This window comes from Stylophora pistillata, chromosome 2 (genome assembly GCF_964205215.1).
Source record: "Stylophora pistillata chromosome 2, jaStyPist1.2, whole genome shotgun sequence".
NCBI classification, from domain to species: Eukaryota; Metazoa; Cnidaria; class Anthozoa; order Scleractinia; family Pocilloporidae; genus Stylophora; species Stylophora pistillata.
In genome coordinates, this window is record NC_142520.1 from 38984878 (window position 1) to 38997893 (window position 13016).

The window sequence follows — 13016 nt, forward strand, 5'->3', positions numbered from 1 at the left end:
GTGTAGATGCAACAGAGGAGACAAAAATTTGTTATGAAAAAAAAATGTGTCCTTTGATGTTGTCAGGGAAATTCTAGTTTAGTCTGCTTGTGCAGATACTGGTCCTAATGGAAACTTGTGGATAAAAGTCAGCCTCATGCCTATAATTATTGTAAATGTGAGGTGATTGGCTTTTCTGCAAAATGTTTTAGCTTGTAAAATCTTATTGTCCATGTGTTGGTAAGTTGGTTGGGGTGACTGTTATTTCCACAATCTTATGCTGATGATGCATGTGGCAATTTTATTTGGGGATCGCAACAAATTTCATAGCTGTGATTGGCTTATTGAATCACTGATATTAGCATGTTAGAAATGCGGAGACACACCTGGTGATTTTATACGCCAATCACAGTGATCTGCGAATATCACGATTGCCATACCAAGCATACTGGGTGATTTTCGTTTTAAATGGCCCAGTGTGTCGCAGACTTTAATTGAAGTTAGCATGCGGAGTCAACTTCCATTAAGGTTGTCAAAACATCAATTACCAATACCAGGAACAGTCTTTCTCAAGAGTATTTACTGCAAGAATGTGTTTGTAGTGTACATGTATGTGACTGTATGCAATGAAACATTTTTAAAATAAATTTTTCTTAGTTAATGATGGAAGTGGAAAGTTACTAGCTTACAGAGGACTTACTGATGCAGTTAAGTCAATTGTGAGAACAAACGGCTTAAAAGGATTATATCAGGTACTTTCAGTTAAATAAAAAGTATTGTAATACTGGTACAATTTGTGAATCAATTAACTAATTTTGGAGGTTAGCAGTTTTCTTTTAATCCATGTTTACCACTTTCAAAAATTCGAGTATTGCCCTTTCTGCTCACCATACAATACAAATTTTTTTCCTATCTGGAGAATTTGGTAATAAAGCAAGTAATGCCCCATTCATTTAAATTTTCTGCCCTGTCATCACCTTTGCTTGACAGTGTGTTGTTATTCTGAGGAGAAATTACTTTTCAAGAAATTACTTTACGCGAGACATGCGCGCCACGCGGACGTCAATGTGTTTACTTACAGTGGGGGAGAGGAGGAGGGGAGTAGGCTACCTTGAACAAAGTGCGATGAGAATTTTAAAAAATAACGAAATGATTTAAAGAAAAAAAAAACGCGCAGTGATTCCTATTTTAATGACACCGAATAAAAGGAAAAAATCTATAAACACGCAGTTCACTTTTCATCCTGTGCAAAGACTGTTTTGCCAGTATTTTTGGTTGTGTTAGTAGTAGTGATAAGGGTGAAAAATGGCTTCAATGCAGTCATTTTGATTATAAAAACTTACAGGACCTTGTTCTGAGTATTGTATTTGCTAGTTATTTTAAAGAATTTCTACGTGTATTATTCATTTTGTTTCTAAAAAATATCGAATTCAAATGGAATTGACGGGGAGATTTTATTTTCCTTCACTTTCTATAAAATGCAAAGTCAGCACTTTTCTCACATTTCAAAGCCAGTTATCTCGTAATATTGCGTGGCTACCACCAATTTTATTTTTGTATTGGATTCTGATAGCCCTTGATACAATACATTTTGCTTGCATAGGCATTGGCTGGGGAAAGTTAGATTGATTACGATGACGCAATACAGGGCTACTAGATCAAAATGCTTTAAGCATATCAAATTTATCATTCCACAAAAGCTGAACTTGAAGATCCTTCAAAATTAAAACATTCAAATATAGCAAATTACGAGTAATTTCGTTCTGTTCTCACAATTTAAAGTATGGAGTGTTTTTTAAAAGTTTTTATAACATAACCAAAGTAAAGCGCGCGCTCTGATTGGTCAATTTAGCGTCCCCCATTTGCCCATGGGTGTACGCTGCTGACGTGAGCAAATGCAAAGACTATTTTTCCGCGCGCGCTTGTTTTTTCTGGTCGCGTAAGATTTGTTAAATAAAAGGAACTCTTTATCTACAGTGCATCAATGTTATGTTATAAAACAAATGGTAAACACCACAGCGTACACTATTGAGTTATGGATGCACTTGGGAGGTTTGCTAAGCACTCAAGAAGCTAGAGTCGCTCTCGGCTATCGCCTTGAGCGATTCTTACGCTTCTTTCGTGCCTAGCAACCTCCCGCGTGCATCCATAACTCAATAGTGTACGCTGTGGTGTTTACCATTTGTTAATTTTAGGCAACAATTTAATGTGGAAGTAATATGACTGTTGTACGTCTTCATCTGGCACACAATCATTTTTTTTTGAGTGAAATAAGGATTATTTTGCTTCAGCGCAAGCACTTACAATGTATTCATGTGGTCTTATACTCAATATTTTCAGATTTAGCCCAAGAAAGGAAGTATTTGGTGGATTTTCCGCCATTTAAGATTCACCCCTCTCGCTTCTGTGATGGAGTTTGTCACAGCTAATGATCAATGTAGGACAGAAGTAAACATACAAGGAATGGCTCTCAAGCGCTCTGTCTTCAAAAGATGGTCAGTGGCGGCTCCTCACCTCTGCAATGTCAAATGCGGACAGGAGATCACGTGCAAAAGCTATAACTACAATCGAAAATACCAAATGTGTGAACTAAATAGCCGCACCAGGGAAGCGAGACCAGGGAATTTTCTTTCAACCCCTGGATGGTTTTACATTCAGCGACTGAACGGCAAAGGTATGAAATCAAAAGTTTATCTTATGTTTGGTTGGTATTCCTTGAATTATTCTCTATCCTGGGCCGATCCGGTTCCTTCTCACCTGAAAGAACTTATAATATAAAGAAACTAAAATATCTGCCTTTACCGCAGCTCCCTTAGGCTCTATCCCTGAATTACCGGCGCTGACTTGTCAAGAAATATAAGCAAGTGAAGGTAAATACACTATGGACAGAAAGTATTGGCTGGATCCAACTAGGAAAGGGAAGGCAGTACTGATTTACTATGTTATGGTTAACGAAGGTAGGTCCCATAAGTTTTGTTTGAGTTATTGTATCTTATGAATAGCTATCAGTATCATGAAAGTATTATAAATTATTCATGTACTATCATTAATATCACTATCGTAATATTTGATTTGGACCAGTTCTATGGTGGATGCCTCTCGTGAGTTACTCTAACTTAGTCACTTCTTCTCTTTCTAAACTGTAGATATGGATGAATGTAAATTTAACATCAGCGGCTGCGACGTGAATGCAGACTGTACGAATACGTATGGTTCTTACATCTGCACTTGTAAAGTGGGATACACTGGCGATGGACACTCATGCTCAGGTAATTTTGAGGATGATCTAGTGGATGCCTTCCGAATAACTGCCTTAGCATTTTTTTTTTTTTGGTATATCGTCTCATATCATTATACAGCGTCACCCACGCAATGTTTTCGTAAAGTTTCCGTGATGTGCGTCTGGCTTGTTTCAAAGCTGTTGTGTTGATAGATTTAAAAAAAATCTTTGTGCTGAAATATACGAACAACAGATTGTATACTTGTACTTGTCACCACGGATTTACAGGAAATGGACGCAACTGTACGGGTACTAGATTCCTTCCTTTTTTTAAACCCCTCATATTAGAAAGAAAAGTACTGTCATCTTAGCAAGACTTGTTTTACCAGCATGCCTTAAAGAAAATAGCGACGGGTGTAGGCCTGAAGACAATGCCGACAATAACACAAATATATTAAATAAACATTGCGTGATAAAAAATCTTAATGACACAAATCGTTGTATTAGTGGTAAAAAATCTCAACTGGTAGAAGGCAGACTTGATGATTACTAGTGGGTAAGAACTAAGTATGTAAATTTTAACCTGGATATGCTGGAAATGGACAAAACTGTACAAGCGAAGTTAGTCTCATTGCAATCAAATCATGACCAGAATTTTCCAACATGACGCGTTGACTATAATGCCGCGCTATTCAGCCGCGTTACTAGAGAATTAGAAAATATATCACTCATGACCCGTTTAAGTTTAAGGAGCCGTCAGGGACTCTTAGGTTTTGTTCCTGACTTGTAAATGAAACATTTTAATAAATGATGCATTGTTATTCTGATTTGAACTTGGTCAGTAAACTAAGAGCAGAATCAGTTTATACAAAGTTTGGTTCCAGGACCTTAAACCTTCCTTTTTGTTTAAATTCTTTCTCCGTGTAATGTTTTCTTTCGACAACTTTCTAATTTGATGTCGATGGATGCAAAGGCAGCAATAACCTCTGTGACGAAATTGCAAATTGCTCCAATACTTTTGGGTCTTATAGTTGCACCTGCGAAGATGGATTTACTGGAGATGGACACTTGTGCTCAGGTAAAATTAAAACCTACAGTCGTCTCGAAGTACAATACTCAAATCGTTTCGCACGAAGGCAATGGAGATTTTGAAAAACAAAAAACAAAACAAAACAAACAAAAAAACCGGGTTGCTTAACTTAATTCCTGGTCATTCACTTTATTTTTGTACCCAAAAAGTTACATTGACATACCTACTGCTTCCAGATATCGATGAGTGCAGCAATGGAAGCCATGTTTGTGATATGAAAGCCAACTGTACCAACACTACGGGCTCTCGTAACTGCACCTGCAAGAAAGGGTTCATTGGAGATGGGCAATCATACCGAGGTAATTCAAATTAGCATCAGAATCCGACTCTACATAACAACTATCACCTTAGTAGCTGTTATTCCTTAGATTTTTTAATGCTGTTCCATCTATGAGTTGAATATGCTTAGTTATGTGGACAATTCTCTATCTAGCATTTATTTTACGAAACTCACGGAAGTCGCCTATCTTGTTTTTTTGTTACAGCTGATATACTTTTCAGTGACATATTTTTGTGCGTTTATTTGTTTGTTTGTTTGGTGTTTTGGGGTGTTTTGCTTCCAGATATCGATGAGTGCAATAATGGAGACCATCTCTGTGACGTCAATGCGAACTGTACCAACACTAACGGTTCCCACAACTGCACCTGCAGGGAAGGATACATCGGAGATGGACAGTCATGCCAAGGTAAGTTTGAGCTACCATCAGGCGAGCGAATAATTAATCAGAAATACGACCTCGCTCGCACGCAATATCAAAGAAGCCTTAGCATTAAACGAAGCATCTTTAGCAGGAAATATTAATCCTATTAAGCGCTACGTTTTGCATCATGTCTCCTTGCATGTTTATGCAAGGAGTCACAATTATCCGGCCACATTTTGCTTGTTTCAGAGCCATCATATTGGTGGGTTAAGAGATATTTGTGCTGAGATGTTTGTTTACAATATCTAATTCGTAAAACAGAAAAAGGAGAAACCTTTGTTTTATGATTTGCAATGATTAATAGCATCGTGCAAGTGAGAGTGTTCATCCATTTCAAGGTGACAAAAATAAAAAAGGAGTGCAAAATATATTTATGATGTCTCAGATATTGACGAATGTAAAGGAAATCACTCTTGTCACGTGAATGCTACCTGCACGAACACCGATGGATCGTACGTTTGTACTTGTAAGCCCGGATATACTGGAAATGGACACAATTCTACAGGTACTTAATGTCTTTTACTGTGACCCTTCAAATTCGAGAGAAAAGTAATATCCTTGCCCAAAGTGTATATTAATTATATCCTGTCATCAGTCTACGTCACTACGAGATGCACGCACATGCTGCTGGTCAGTGCTCGCTTGCTGGTCTAGATCTTCAAACCATCTTTTTTCAACTTCGTAATGCAAGGAAAATATCCGCAATCCTGCGCTCCTTTGGAATCCTTTCTACAAAATTCCAAGCTTAAGGTACGTGGAAGTCCATGATTTTTTGATTTGTCCACAAATCTCAGCGAAAATATCCTGATGGGCGATTCAAACAATGCCGCTCCTGAAATGAATGAATTGCACGAGGACACCTCACGAAGATCACAGAGTGCCGAGGAGGGCAGCCTTAACAAGGCTATTTTCTCAATTAACGGAAATATGGCTAAGATGGCGGCCATTTTTGAGAACATGTGCGACACTAAAGGGCCACCGGCCAAGAAACGAAAGGCTAGAGGTGAAGACAGCATGTCAGCCTCTGACCCAGAGTCAGAGGAGGAGGCCGGGCCCTCAACCTCTCATCACATGGATGATAATGTTAAGTTGTATGCTAGCGGTGAATTGGAGGACGACGATGCCGTCAAAGTGCTCACCGAGCGTAATAAAAACCCTAAAAAGGTCACCGACCAGAAAAGTAGCAAAGGAAAGATGCTCAACTCATTGACTGATGCCTATAACACTGAAGACGCCATCGGCGATGATTTGGATGAGAATGTGACAACTCTTGTCAAAAAGCGATGGGGTAAGAAACTAAATCCTAATAAAATCAAGACAATTGTTGAAAAGCACAAACGTCCGGTAAATTGTCCTGAACTCAAACAGATAAAGGTCAATCAGGAGATATGGGCGCAATTAAATGCCCGCCAGCGGAAAGCTGTTTTACAAACTGCCAATCCTCAGCAGCTTGTCAATAAGACAGCTATCATCAATTTACAAACCCCTCAGTGGATTACTGCAAATGCTGAAAATACACCAGAGCTTATAAATAATCTCGCCGATACCATTGCAATGTTGGGTCATGTACAGACCCAGATGTCTCAGTTAAAACGAGAGCAAATTAAGCCTGCACTAAGCTACGAGTATAAGTCAATATGCTCATTTGAAGTACCTGCTACTTCACAACAACTCTTTGGGGACGAATTGTCCAAGCATCTAAAGGATGCAACGGAAACTAGTAAACTGAGGAAGGTTATAAAACCCAAAAACACTGCAAGCAACCGACCCCAATCGAAATGTGCCTGCCAGGAAAGACTCGTTTCAGGGAGATAGCCACCTTTCAAAAGCCGGGGCAATCAAGGCAAACAACAGTGCCAGAGAGCCACCAAGTGGTAAAAAAATTGAGAGAAATCCAAAACTCGGTAAGTATGTTTACACAAATTTTGCCACTCTTATTGAATTACCTTCATAGCCGATGTACCAGTTTTACAGCTGGGCAGGTGAAATTACACTACTCAGCTTGGACAAAACTAACTAGTGACAAGGATATCTTATCTGATGTCCTCGGAGTAAGCATCCAATGTGGTGACACTCCAGTGCGACATAAACTCCCAACAAACAAGCACAATGAGAATGATACTATAAACATCAATCTGGAAGTTCAAAAATTGCCTTCGAAAGGGCTAATTGAAGAGGCTAGCTATTATCCAGAACAAATAAGCTCAACTATCTTTCTAATACCTAAGAAATATGGGACTCATAGACTTATTTTAAACTTAAAAAAGTTTAATGAGGTTGTTACTAACTATCATTTTAAAATGGATTCTCTTGGCACTATAACAAAATTGGCTACCCAAAATTGCTACATGGCAGGCATAGACATGAAGGATGCCTATTACTCTATACCAATCAAGCAATCAGACAGAAAGTATTTACGTTTTCACTGGGAAAATAAGACCTACCAGTTTTCCTGTCTGCCAAATGGGTTAGCTTGTGCCCCCCGGAAGTTTACTAAAATACTTAGGCCAGTGCTGGCCCACCTGCATACTAAAGGGTACATATCAGTTGCTCACTTGGATGATGTTTATCTCCAAGCGCAGACATATGATCAATTTATTTTGAATGTCACAGAGGCTATGCTGATTCTTGAGTAGCTTGGCTTCATTGTACACCCTGTGAAGTCTCTTTTGATCCCTTCCCATGAGATAGTAGTCCTTGGTTTTCTCATAAACTCAGTGACAATGACTATCAGACTTACCAATGAGAAAGCAAAAATGAATATGCGATGCGTGCAAGGATGTTCAGCATGGCAAAATTACCATCAGAGAAGAAGCCAGAGTACTTGGTAAACTAGTATCAAGTTTCCCAGGGGTCATGCATGGTCCTTTATACTACAGACAACTCGAGGCTGACAAAACTGCAGCTCTTAAAAGAAATAAAGGAAATTTTGACTACTATATGACATTGTCACATGGAGCCCTCCAGGAGCTACAGTGGTGGGTTAGAAAAGTCGAAAAGTCCTTCTATGTAATTTACCACCCTAAACTTGAGCTCCTTATAACCACAGATGCCTCACTCTTTGGGAGGGGTGCTCATTGTGGGGAGATCTCAACTGGAGGAAACTGGTCTTTCTCTGAATCCCAGAATCATATTAATCAGCTAGAAATGCATGCTATTCTACTGGCTCTGAAAACCTTTGCAAAAGAAAAGAAAAATTTCCATGTCAGAATAATGTGTGATAATACAACAGCTGTCAGTGTGTTAAATCATATGGGTTCTAGCCATTCGCATAGCTGTAATCTAATGACAAAAGAAATTTGGGAATGGTGTACGGACAGGGGAATCTGGCTGAGCGTTGCCCATATACCAGGAAAGCATAACTTGGTTGCTGATTTTGAATCCAGGAGAAATGAGAGAGAGTCAGAGTGGATGCTAGACAAAGATGCCTTGTTTCATGCCTTAGAAAAATTAACGTTCCTGCCAGAAATTGACTTATTCGCTTTTCGCATTAATAATCAGTTTCCAAGTTGTGTTTCCTACAAACCAGATCCAACTGCTAGTGCTATAGATGCATTCTCATTGGATTGGTCGGTGCTGAAATTATATGCATTTCCCCCCCTTTAGTGTCATTTCAGCCTGCCTAAGCAAAATGGTATCAGATCAGGCAGCAGGAATTGTTGTTCTCCCAGATTGGCCAACTCAGAGTTGGTTTCCCAAAGTTCTGCACATGATGGTCAAGGAGAGAGTGCTGATAAAAGCAAGAAAGGAACTTCTGTTTCTACCGAGCCACCCGTCCGAAGTACATCCCCTGTGGGAAAAACTCAGTCTGATGGTATGTCTATTATCAGGGAAACCTAAATCGTATTGGGCTGTCTTCTAGTGCACAAAAAGTGGTAATGGCATCATGGAGGCCTGGTATTTCGAAACAGTATGATTCCTACCTCAGAAAGTGGTCTTGCTATTGCAAGGATAATGGCATTAACAGATGTCATCCGACCATTACCCAGGCAATTGAATTTTTAGTATCTCTCTACTCTTCAGGACTTGGCTATACTGCTGTAAATTCGGCACGCTCAGCACTCTCAGCGGTGATAATCATTGATGATGGGAGTAAATTTGGGGAGCACCCTTAGTTTGTCGTTGTTTTATAAGGGATTTATGAACTTAGGCCTGCATTGCCTAGATACAGCGAGATTTGGGACGTTAATATTGTTTTGGACTACTTCAGGACCATGAAGTTGGCCTAGGAGTTATCGTTGAAATATTTTTCGTTAAAATTGACAATGTTGTTACATCTAACAACTGGCCAACGAGGCCAGACGGTTCATTTATTTGACATCAATCATATACGAGCAGTTGGGGACATGTATAGGAATACCGTCATGGACAAGCTAAGGCAATCAAAGCCAGGAGAGCACCTGGGGCCTATCCAACTTTTAGCCTTTAAAGAGGACAAAAAACTTTGTGTAGTGGAGCACCTGACTGAATACCTTAGTAGGACCAAGCCACTAAGGAAGGAGTATTCCCAGTTGCTCTCAACCTACATCAAGCCTCATGATCCTGTTTCGCGGGACACTGTATCTAGATGGACAAAGGCAGCTATGAAATCAGCAGGAATTGACATCACTGCCTATTCTGCACACAGTACCAGATCTGCGTCCACTTCGTCTTGTAAAGCTAAGGGACTTGCGATACAAGAAATTTTGAAAGCAGCAGGATGGCTCAGCTCTGGAACTTTTGCACGTTTCTATGAGAAGCCGGTCGATAGAGCAGCAAACTTTGGACACACGTTATTGGAGTGAACAATGATTCACATCTGTAGCCCCTTTTGACAATAAATGTCGTTATTGTTGTTGAACTATGTCTGATTTTGTTGATAACTCATGGCACAGGAATTTGAAGTCTCATGTGACACCGTAATGACGTAGACTGATGACAGGATAGAATTACAAAATTAAACGAGACTTACCTGTAAGTTGAAGTTTGGTTGGGATTCTCTCCTGTCATCAGTCCGGAACGAAGGAGTAACATCCCAACCCACCCACCCTTCTCCTTCGTTCCTTATCCTGTGCCATTCACGTTGAAGACTGATCAGCAGCATGCGCGCGCATCTCATGTGACTCCTTCGTTCCAGACTGATGACAGAATAGAATCCCAGTCAAATTTCAACTTACAGGTAAGTCTCGTTTAATTCTGTAATCATATCATAATATTCTAAGTGGAAAGGGAAAACATTGTGGGCCTGTTGGCGAGGCAGACAATAATGTAATTCCAAATGCCAGACTGACAGCAAGCAGTATTTTCACTTATGGTGATATTATGCAAGAGTGTGAAATGTTGTTATTCACAAGTATGGTTATTGACTTTATGGTGGGACCGAAAGTCTCGTGACCAGTGAAACAGAATTATATATATTGCAAAGTTGAAGAAAAAAACACTCATCAGTTAAACGTTGCGATTTTTGTGGTGGTTCTGAAAAAACCGTCTCTTATACGGCCTCCGTCAAATGACCACAAAACGAATCCCGACCACACGAGCAGAGCTTTTTGGTAAATGTAGCGTCTCAATAATGGGACAGTAAACGAAACAAAACATGCTGATATCACGAAAGATTGTGATCAGTTAGCGAACAGCGAAACCAGGGTGATATTTACCCAGTGAAATAAGTGATTTCCGCCGATAGGAATGAAATCGCACATGCAACTTACAACATATAAATGCTAAGAAGTCGAAGTATATTGCAAAATTAAAAGCGCGTATAAATACAGCGAGGTTTACTCAACCGATTTTGGCGTCCTTTCTTTGTTTGGTAAACCCTATGTTTCAAACACAAAGAATGTCGACGTGAGGTTTAACACGAATCTCGTTCTTATAAACATGATTCGCAATCAAAGCTAATGACTTATGTTAAACAGAAGGTTAGATCTTGCTGTTTATTGATCGTTTAATTGTTATGATGCGATATTAAGACTATATCCAAACACGGAAAAATTTCGCAGAAAGCGACTTAGCATCCTCTAGGAGTCCCTGAAGGGCAAACGGATCAAACTTAGAATGAGTTAGAGTAATAAGTCGCATGTCAGCGATGTTCCCTCTGACGATCGCGTTCGATAATTCATTAAAACTAAGGGTTTACCAAACAAAGTAAGGACGCCAAAGTTTATAGAGTAAACCTCGCTCTACATATACTATGTCTTAGCTTTTATTTGATGTAAGTTTCACACATAACGTCTTTAGTCAAATCGCCACCGGTGGCGATTTGACTTTGAGTGCAGGCAAGTTTTGTGGTGGCGAGTTCGTTGTGATGGCGAATTGACCGTAAAATCCATCAGACCTCTCACGGACCCTTAAAGTTTAGCATCACATTTCCCTCGTTTTACTGATCGTTATAAAAATGGGAAATGACATACCATTTTTGACAGTTTTCGTTTAGACTTGATGTAGATCTAGACTTTGGTTCGTTCTCTGCTCATTGGCACCACCTTATCATTCTGTTAAACTTTAAAAAACTTTAGTCGCACGCGTCGCATTCGTCATGTTGTTCCGCCTGTTACAGGCACGGCATTCATAAAAAATGCAGATTTTTCGAGGACTCCCTCATTAAAAAGCAGGCGTTAATCCAGCGGAATAAGTTGGGGTATTAATTAGTTTTATAGTTATGCGTGTTACAAGGATATAAATTTCAGCAAGATATGTTTGTTTGCTTGGTTTTTTTTAGAGGGACTTACTTCTATGAAATTGTCACGATATTACTTTTACCTCCAGATATGGTTGAGTGCAGCAATGGAAGTAATCTCTGTGGCATTCTATATTACAGTATGTCAGCACATCATCCATAATTGTTTAAGGACATCTGGCCTGAGCAGATCTAGCCTCGACATATTTAAGGTTAAAAGCCCATAAGAGCCGATAATCAATTCTTTTCGATGTTGGTGAGGACGGGGGGCTATAAAGAAACATCTCTTGCAAGAGAGGATATCCTCCTTCGTTGCGTGGTAATATTTTTCATTATTCCTTAAGGGTGAGCACGATTTTAGTTTTCATTGTTATGAAAATAAGAAAGGTTGTTTTTGTTTCTAAAGAATCATTGCAAGCAAGATTCAAAAACGTCTTGCTGCGTGACTATCATTATAAGAAATAAACATCACCATTAATATCGAGAACTATGCAGAAATGTGTAGTTGCCTTTCAATAAAACGACTAACATTGTCTGCTGTGGCTGCAAACGCATTTCAAAAAGGAAATTTTAATAACACCACGCTTTTTTAATTAAATAGTTTGTACTCTTCCGCTACGGCGGTTGACGCACACCGCCATTGAAGATAACGGTTATGATTTAATAATGATAATCAGAATTATAATATTTATTATTAATAAAAATTAATATTTATATTGCGCAAATTAACATGTGGATATGATGAAATGCGCATCACAACACTTTTCGGGGGACTTTGGCTGGACTGCATCAGCAGTTTAGAATCAATCGAAGGAAACTTATTTGAAGATGCCCCCTCCCCCCAATTCCCAGTAAACAGGCCAGACCACATCATAGTAATCTCGTGAGTGGGTTCTTTAACGTCCCCTGCCTAACTAAATTAACTAATTAATAGATGTAGGAGACGGGGCCTACGGTTTATTCGTTATTATCCGAGAAGACTAGAAAGTCCATCCATTTCTTGATATTATAGAAAGGTAGCGCATTGTCCTCAGTTACTTTAAGACCTTGAGTGTTGGTCCGGCCGGGACTCAAACCATCGACCTCGACCTCCTGCACAACAGTCCAGCGCTCTAACCAATTGAGCTAACCGGGAGGTGGTTTTAAGTGAAGAAGAAAAGAATAACTGACGTTGTGGTAGCCTATTATGATCTTTACCCTTTGGAGACAAATTTGATACACCAGCTCTATTATTTCACTTATGAAAAAAAAAAAAAAAAAGAGAAAACCAATAACTTTAAACGATTGCTTTCAAATCAAAGTCTTCCAAAGTTCTAACGATGTACGAAAGCCTTCTTCGATTTTGAATGATTTCGCTAAGCATGCATT

The 13016-nt window shown here is 39.3% G+C and overlaps 1 pseudogene across 1 annotated transcript in view; it reads left to right on the forward strand.

Moving 5' to 3' along the window:
* Positions 1-13016, forward strand: part of LOC148739427 (uncharacterized) — a 91926-nt pseudogene that overhangs the window by 42165 nt on the left and 36745 nt on the right. Inside the window, exons 4-6 of the transcript XR_015997360.1 lie at positions 3126-3248; positions 4466-4588; positions 4853-4975. The product of XR_015997360.1 is annotated as an uncharacterized LOC148739427 (transcript). The remainder of the gene's footprint in view (positions 1-3125; positions 3249-4465; positions 4589-4852; positions 4976-13016) is intronic.